Source organism: Pollicipes pollicipes, unplaced genomic scaffold (genome assembly GCF_011947565.3).
Source record: "Pollicipes pollicipes isolate AB1234 unplaced genomic scaffold, Ppol_2.1 Scaffold_7261;HRSCAF=8764_pilon_pilon_pilon, whole genome shotgun sequence".
Taxonomy (NCBI): domain Eukaryota; kingdom Metazoa; phylum Arthropoda; class Thecostraca; order Pollicipedomorpha; family Pollicipedidae; genus Pollicipes; species Pollicipes pollicipes.
Genome location: NW_023597054.1, coordinates 15,987,683 through 15,997,096, shown reverse-complemented (window position 1 = coordinate 15,997,096; position 9,414 = coordinate 15,987,683).

Below are 9,414 nucleotides of genomic sequence, written 5' to 3'. Positions count from 1 at the left end.
CTGGAAGGATCGTCGGTATCGATGGGCCTGTGTTGTATGCCGTCAGATTGGAGGATTTTTGGCGACGGCACACCGCTCTGGTAACGGCGCACCGCTCTGGCGACGGCTCATCGCTCCGGCGACGGCTCACCGCTCTGGCGACGGCTCACCGCTCTGGCGACGGCTCACCGCTCTGGCGACGGCTCACCGCTCTGGCGACGGCTCACCGCTCCGGCGACGGCACACCGCTCTGGCGACGGCACACCGCTCTGGCGACGGCTCACCGCTCTGGCGACGGCTCACCGCTCTGGCGACGGCACACCGCTCTGGCGGCGGCTCACCGCTCTGGCGACGGCACACCGCTCTGGCGACGGCACACCGCTCTGGCGACGGCACACCGCTCTGGCGACGGCACACCGCTCTGGCGACGGCTCACCGCTCTGGCGACGGCTCACCGCTCTGGCGACGGCACACCGCTCTGGCGACGGTACACCGCTCCGGCGACGGCACACCGCTCTGGCGACGGCTCACCGCTCTGGCGACGGCTCACCGCTCTGGCGACGTCACACCGCTCTGGCGACGGCACACCGCTCTGGCGACGGCTCACCGCTCCGGCGACGGCACACCGTCCAGATGAGGCGCAGGCGTGACGGTACCATTGCAGGATCTCCTCAGGTGACCGCTGACGCTGACGCTGGCCTCCCGTCACGACGACCAGGGGAAGCCCCCGTCCGGGGTATCACGTTCAGCTCCTGCAGAGGTGGCGCCACCGTCGGAGGCCGCGGCGTCCGACCTGCGCGCACCTCTCTCAGACGTACCGAGCTCTGTCATCCCTGCGACGGCCGTGTCACCATTGGTTTCTGTGCCGTGCGGCCTCACGGTGTTCGACCTGCGCGCGCCTCTCTCGCACGCGCCGAGATCGGTCATCCCTGCGACGTCCCCGGCCCCAGTACTACACTCGCCCCTGCTGGAGAAGTCCGCGGCAGAATCGCTGCGAGATACTGCCGCAGATGACCTGTCTCACAACTCTGGGCTGTCTGGAGCCGATGCACGGACATCGCTGCCCTGGCAGACAGTGGCTGTGCTGACTGCGTCAAGTCAGGAGAGTGCGAGCGTCTCGGGTGTTCGCCTATCGCGGAGTTAGAGTAAGCAAACTAGGTTCTTTGGAAGCTGAGTTTGGTATCATCGTGATTGTAATTTTCTGTGTTGTCATTTTCTTGGGAGGCAGTATGGTGCACGCACACTATTGATCGTGCCGTGGTTCACTATCGACCGTGCATACATACCGTTATAAATGAGCTTATGTCATCATATCTGATACATTCTTCAATATCGTGAAGAGTGAAGCATTCCTATATCTTTGTTCTTTCCGAACGTATTCCTGAAAAAGTTTCATGAATCCTGTCAATTTTCCGGTCCCGTGAACGTGACGTGATCCGCTGGAAAATGACGACATTTCCAGGCTCTATATGATATAGACACCTTTTTTAAGTGATCTGTCGCATTCTCATGAGAGCATTCCCACAGTGCTTTGGCGTGGCAAAAAAGCGTTTCGTGCAGCACTTCCACTAAAGAGACGATGTAAGCTATTACCGGGCAAAGACATCCTTTCTTTTGAGCAAAGAGTCTGCATTGTGCAATAATTTATCTAAAAAGGCTGCCTGCTTTTGCGACATTACCAGGCGCAGATCTATGTAAGTTATAGCAGAATGTATGCCGTGAGTAGTAGAAGGATGCTAGAGTTAAGTTCAGTCAGTCTGATTGATATTTGTGGCATACTATATGTAATTATGCGACCATATTTCACTGATATTATAATTTTTACATCTGCAAATAGCTGCAGGTTGTAGACGCCAAAAGAACGTAACCCGCAGGCTCGTCTAGACCTTGCCAGTATGGTAAAACCGATGCCTTCGTAGTGTTTCCGACACATTGGCTTGGCAATATGGATTCGTCTTGTACTGCAGTCTAGTTTGCCTATGTGAGCATCTTTCCTCTCTCAGTATGTTCTTGCGACACAAACACACTCGAAGGCTGCGTGCTTTCGTCATTGTGTCACTGGATGCATACTAGCATAGATAGTCGCTGTGAAACCACTCGGGATAATCCTGGATCATCATCAGCCCATATTTGCCCTCATAATTGAATAAGAAAACATGCAAATAGAGATTCTCGCCAAAACGTTTCCTGTTACCGGCTGTAAAATCACTTTGGTGTAGCTTGGAAAGTAATTGGTTGCACGCTACTTATAACTTAGGCTTATCGAGCGCGAGCTGAGAACTGGTATCTATGCTCAAATATTTGTGTATAGATGCATCATATATATATATATATATATATATATATATATATATATTATATATATATAACGTGTGTGTGTGTGTGTGTGTGTGTGTGTGTGTGTGTTTGTTTTGGTATTATTCCTATTATTGTGTATCTTTGGTATTTTGGGTATGATATTTGGTATATGTGTTATTGGGTAATTATTCTGTGACAGGAGATGACCATCATAAGGCCAACGGACCTTCGCTTGCCTGCTACAAGCTTACTCATGCGTTTGGGCGATGGGCTTACACACGGATCCGCAATCAAAATTGGTATTTTTTCCTTTTGTGTATGGAAATAGCTGTGCTGCTGGTGGTCTCGGTCAGCGTTTCTGTTCGGTTGCAGTGGTGCTGGAAAGCCTCTGCCTGCCAGCTTCTTAACGTGACGTTCACGTTGATACCCGGTACAATAGCTCTAGGACTTCAGACGGGCGAGATTTACTGGCGCCGCAGAAAGCCTAGAGAACGCAGTGGATGGACTGTGGTATTGATGAACCCCAGCTTCCGATTCCAGGACGTGTCGAGAGAGTTCAATGCCGGATATTGTAAATTCAGTGAGCGGGTTATGGCTCATAGAGAGTGAGCTTGGCCCGCGATGGATATTTATCTCCGAAGATAAACAGTGAGGCTCTGAGAAAACAGAGCCAGCCGCCAGCCGGTGCAACGGCCGTTCCAAGACATTGGTATGTTTTTCAAAGTCATGGCATCTGGGAACAGAGAGAAAGTCCATGGCGTTTGGGGTAGAGTGAGAAGGCAGGGCGTTGGGGTAGGGTGAGAAAGGCAGGGCGTCGGGGTAGTACGAGAAAGGCGGGGCGTCGGGGTGGAGCGAGAAAGTGAAGGCGGTCGGGGTAGAGCGTTTAAGTCATGGTGTCATTTCGTAAATTCGCTATGCAAACCAGAGGAAGCTCTTGTATCTTTCTGGAGAGACTTGTCCACCCTCCCTCCTCCCTCCCCACTTTCCCTAAGGTTGGCTTTAGACTCCTCAACATTGAGCCAAAAGCGTCCAAAATGCATGTAAAGAAATGATTAAGTATTGGAAAAGCCTTCATCTTTTGGGAATCATTCTGTCATTCTGTGAGTTCAATAAGGCACCGCTTATGTTTATTCAACGCCCGTGGGTCGTATGTGAACGCTTGATCGAACTGCCGCGAAAAAGCATGAAGCCACAGCCAAGCGTCAATCCATGAAGCAAGACGGCCCCGCACCACCAAACGGCCGCCAGTCCACCCATCAGTCTGCATGGTTTGGTATCAGTCCACCATCAGTCTGCATGGTCTGGTATCAGTCCACCGCCAGGCTATGGCGTGGTTTGCCGACAGTTGGGCCCACCCATCTCGCCTTTTTGTGTGCGGCCAAAGTTTCCACCTGCACCTCGCAAAAAAAGACACTGATGCTGTTGACGTGTCCTTAGCGGCCCTGCCGGATCCAACGGCGGATGTTCAAGACACATCCCAATGAGCGATCAAGCGCCCAGTGAACTCTGCGGGACTGTCATTGGACGCCCGCAGCGAACCCTGTCGGATCTGCCGCTGGAATCCTGTTGGCCCTTCCAGATCCGTTGAATGGTGTGCGTGGTGGATCCCTCTGGCTCTGACACTGTGTCCACAGTGCACCCCGTTGGATCCGGCAATGTGTTCGTTGAGTACCCCGCCGGATGAATTTACCCGGTCGGCTTCGACACATCTTGACTCCGGGTGTCCACTTGCCTTACCAGACCAGACCACACCCAACCTTGCCTCACCTGACACCGGAGTTTTGCCGCAAACCCTACCGAATCTGACGCTAGGTGCAAATCTGTGACCAAGCCGGATTTGGCGATGGATGCTGGTCTGCATTACTTCCCGCCGGGTCTGGTGCTGGTCTGCAGTACACCCCACCGGGTCTGGTGCTGGTCTGCAGTACACCCCGCCGTACCCGACGCTGGGCTCGTTGTGGACGCCGCCGGATGGCGGTCGAGATCGATCGCCCTCACCGCGCTGTCGCATCGGCGGTAAATTATGGCCGTCCAGTCGCGTTGCGGTCAGTTCGTTGACGACGCCATCAGCGTCGGTGCTGAGACGATGGTCATTGGCTGTGCATCAGGAAGTCTGCTGCAACTGGACGGCGCCGCGTCTGACTCAGTCCTCAAACGAAATTGCTGGTATTGGATTCCGTAGAAAATACGATGGCGAAACTTTTGATACGATGTCTCGTCAACATCTAGCCAATGTGCAATGCGCATGGCGGGCCGGCTTAGGCGTTGACTCACAGCGGTATTTTCAGGGTCTCGACACTTGTGAAACACCACCTTCCAAAAGAAGCTTAGAAATATTTTCAGGTGGTTCTAAGCCATACGGTTTTTGGTTATGTATGCAGCTGTGATTCGTCGTAATGTGTTTTTGGCCACGGTCGCTGCGCTTAATTTCTTTAATTACTTCTGCATTGCTTGTTTTTGCCCTGGTGCCCTTTGTTCTGTTAAGCAACAAGCTAGTTCCTTTTACTAATTCTTAACGGGAATGTTCCATGTTTGCAGATACTGAAACAAGTATCCAGTATTATGCAATAAGCTCATCTTTAGCTATTAAGGACAACGAGCTACTCGCTTCTGGTCACCATGTGCCAGCCTGGCCTGCCACCGCTATAGGCACCTCTGAGTCAGTCTGACGCGCCCGCCCGGTGGGGAAAGCCCCGACTCAGCCCGGTCTGAACGTGCCGCATCACTCGCCGCGTGATGTTCAGAGCAGCCATGGAGCAAGGCCTGGCTGCTCAGACTGTTCCTGCTGTTCGCCAGCCGTGCGGAGGAACCGCAGGAACAGTTTGATCTGTCAGCGCAATGCCAACCACGGTCGCTCCGGTCAGTGTGGGAGCAGGCAGGATGTAGCCGGGCAGACGTCCGATGGCTCTCGGTCCTCCGTGACCTGTCCTTTGCGGGCTGCCGTCGCCGTGTTGCTGCTTTCCACTGTCGGCTACTGGCGGCTGCTGCTGCCACAGAAATGCTGTCAACTGTCTGATGTTGGCTGCTGGTAACCGCCGTCATCGCCCTGCTGCCGTCCGTTGCGGCCGTTGGCTGCCATCGCATCGCCGTGCTGCCGTCTGTTGCCGGCCGTTGGCAGCCGCCGTCATCGCCGTGCTGTCGTCTGTTGCCGGCCGTTGGCAGCCGCCGTCATCGCCGTGCTGCCGTCTGTTGTCTCTGTTGGTTGACGGCTGTCGTGAACGACGCCTGCTGAGTCACGTCCGCCTTCTTGCCTATATTGTCTCTGTCGGATGACGGCTGCCGTGAACGACGCCTGCCGAGTCACGTACGCCTTGTTGCCTACGGTGCCGCTGCTCACCCTGTCTGTGGCGTGCCAGAGGATTCGACTTCTTCTGCGTCTGCGGTGTCTGCCGCTGGCCGCCATGGCGTCTCCTTTCGTGTAAGAGGTCGGTCGATGGTGATTGTTAAGCTTTTTGTGCGCGTTTACGTTGTGTGTGCCTGCGTATTATCTGTCAGTTGCCACCCCTCTGCCATTGTTCGATCTGACGTCACCTGTTATTACCACCGAAGTTACTAACTCTTAACATATTGCGAGATTGTCGGAGCTCCAGACACACACCCATTAGCCATAATGCCAGGTTTGGTGATGCCGAGTTCTGGTTCTCTTCGACGACTCGCCATCTTCTTATTTCGCCTGGCATACAAGGATGTAAAGCGTGTTTGGAATAAAGACACGCAAGGTGCTCTTGATCAGCAAAATGAAGCATGAAGTGTGCCACGTCCGGCTCGCCCTTGGTGCCGTCCCCACGTTTCCGGATAGTGCCAGAAAATCCGGTTCATCGCGGCCGCTCTGGCATCCTGGCATTGGCGCAACCTTCCTTCAGCCTTTTCAATCTTGTCAGGAACGGGATTGGGGGATCGTGTTATTGCTTATGCCACCGAAAAGCAAAAGCTGAGCAGATCCTAATGAAATGACAACAAAACCCTCAAAGACCCCACATTCTGTATTTATTTCTCTCAACATGTAAGGCATTATTTGATCTTAAAAAGTTTCGTGCCGTCTGCTGACCACGCTGCTCTCCTCCAACTCTTGTTCTTCAGACTGTTTATAGATATCTCAAATGCCAAATATCTTTCTTTGGTCAGAAGACCATGTCCACTTCAGCAGCCGCAGGTACTAGCATAATATCGCACCAACGGCACCGTCGCACCACCGTTCGAACCTTATTGAGGAGCCAATTGCCTAAAGCGACTCGAAGTCAACCCGCTCACGGACACGCTCCAACCAACTGCGCCGTTAGGATGGACACATCTATATGTAGATTCCAGTGGATCGGGGGTGGTTTTAGGGTTCGTCATTTACATTGGTTATTTGTGAATGCTGCCAACGTTTCAGGAGCTCTTCTGGCCCTGCTTTGTGTATTGCGGGGCGCGCGAGAATCGCATCGTTTATCACTTCGCCCAGGAGGGAATTACAAGCGCGGGCGAATGATGAGAGCCACTGTGGACATGCCGTCGAAGTAGCTGGATGTCAGCCACGGTGATTGGCACACTCATTTGGTTATAATCTTGCTCGCATGTGGGGGGGGGGGGGGATTGCATCCCTCTGTTGGACGTTCGCCTGTGCTACCTTATGTTTTCCAGAATCCAGTTCCAGCAGCGGCGCAAAGCCAGACACCGTCTACACTCTCTGAACCACGATTCTTCAGTAAGGGACGAATCTAACTGAATATCTCAAGCTATCTCACAAGCTTGAACTGATGCCTCCAGCAAGCGTCATCCGCGCAACAAAAAAAGGCGTTTAGGGAAGCTCACTATTTACTAGTTTTAGGCCAGTGGTGCCACTCACGTTTTAGGGAGCGTGGCTCAGTAAGGCTAATATCATATATATTTAGCCTGCGGTGGCCATTGACAAACTGTCTGACCTTTCTGCGAAGCGAGAGTGTTGAGAGATAGAGAGTCGGTTGTCGGTCACCGCAACAGACCACAAACCCAACCCGATGGCCCATAAGCGTCTGCCGCAAACCCCGATCTGAAGATTTCCGCCTCAGCAACATCGTCTGCTTCCTCCGGGGCTGGGGAGCAGTCGCCACAGTCTCCAAAACGGGCGACAGCGAGCCAGCGGACGCGGCTGTTGCGATAGCGGGGCTCAGCGCTTACCTCCGCCGAGTCGTCTGATCCGTCTGATCCGACTACTGCGCGATGGGAGAAGGCTGCAGCTCCGGGTATTGAAGATTGTTCCGAACGCTCCGCCCTGGTTCCGGCTCCCCGAAGCTCTGCCTGGGCTTGGAGGCCACCGAAGCGCACTGGTCTGTGCTTTGTTGTTGTCGATTAATGTCCATATGGGTGGGTGATCAGCCGTGTTTAATATGGTAGTGATATCTCGTGCTTGTTTGGCCACCGAAAATTGCTGGGATTGAGGTGTCACCGACCTATCATTTACTGCCTGGATGTGCGTCATGAGTGTCTTGTTTCGTAAGGAGGTAGCATGTCTATGGGTGTGGCGCGAACTGTATGCACTGCATACAGGCGTTTGCATAACGGCCGCGGGATGCTACGTTCCCTTGTCTGGTCGCCAACTTCTTTTCAAGTTTGTGTTTTTGTCTTCTAAGGACGATGAATGTGTGGACAGTGTGGGATGGGAGCTGGTCAGTGTACTAGAGGCTCCTCTCGACCTGCATCCGGCTTTAGCGCTGTATAGTCTTTGTAGCTGCCGTCAGTACCGCACTCTTCGTTATTTGTTACGTAGCGCGTTTCCGGCGAGCTCACGCCTAATATTCGTGCGGACCGTGACCGCAGCGCGGCCAAGCCGCCTGTTCTGGAGTCTGTTTCGAACCGAGCTGTCTGCGGCCGCAGTGTGGTGCGGCCGGGATCATTGTCGGTACTGGGCGCGGTCGAATCGCACTGCGGCCAGAATTGCGGTATCATTGTCGGTACTGGGCGCGGTCGCACCGCACTGCGGCCAGGATTGGAGTATCGTTGTCGGTACTGGGTGCGGCCACACCGCACTGCGGCCAGGATTGGAGTATCGTTGTCGGTACTGGGTGCGGCCGCACCGCACTGCCGCAGCTGTGCTATCTCCGGCCGTATATGTATAAGCAAATGGCTTCGCGCTTCCGTGTGCTCCTTTCTCAGCAGCTTCGGATGGAGCCGTTGTATCGCTTTCTCTGTTATGTCTGGCGCAGGCGACTTTTCCAGTTTTACGGTCACCACAGGTCTGTTCCGTTAGCAGTAACACCTCCTTGAAAATAAAATTTAAAAACAACGCGTCCTGCTGGACAATTAAAAGGAAACAACTTGTCATGCCTTTAAAGCTCAGCGGTGTAGATGTCTGGCCTTCCACCAGCATCTCAGCAGGCCAGAATTCTCCAAGCCCGATACGCGCCTCCCAGCCCTGTTTACGGACCATTTCGTTGTTCACTTAGCATCCGTCAGTATCTGGCGCAACGTACTAGCCGACCTCGATCGAAGCAGCATCTCAGTAAGACAGCTGATGCAAACGCTTTCGTCACTGCCAGAAAATAGAGCCACTCTGACCGAAATTCACGACCGTATCGTACTCTACTCAGATATACTAGCCGACCTTAATCGATGCAACATTTCAATAAGACAGCTGATGCAAATTCTGCCTTCACTGTCGAACAATAGTCATTTCGACCAAACTTTAACCGCATACAACTCCGAGCCATGCCGCCCTTTCACGTCCCAACGTTGGACATGTGGTCTGTTACGGCAGCCACTACTGTCTGTCTGGCCATGATGATCCCTGTCGCTTACAAAGTCCGGTTAAGTATAAAACCAACATCCGATACATTCTGTCCCAAACCAACATCCCGCACGGCTCTGGCATTCATCGAGATCCTCAACGGACCTGAACACGCTCGGACTGGACGAAGGCGGGTCACCAGTCGTGAGAACCCTGTTGGTCGGCCTCTGGTCTCATGTTTGCGGCGCACCAGGCAGGTCACCAGTCGTGAGAACCCTGCTGGTCGTCCTCTGGTCTCATGTTTGCGGCGCACCAGGCAGGTCACCAGTCGTGAGAACCCTGCTGGTCGTCCTCTGGTCTCATGTTTGCGGCGCACCAGGCAGGTCACCAGTCGTGAGAACCCTGCTGGTCGTCCTCTGGTCTCATGTTTGCGGCGCACCAGGCAGGTCACC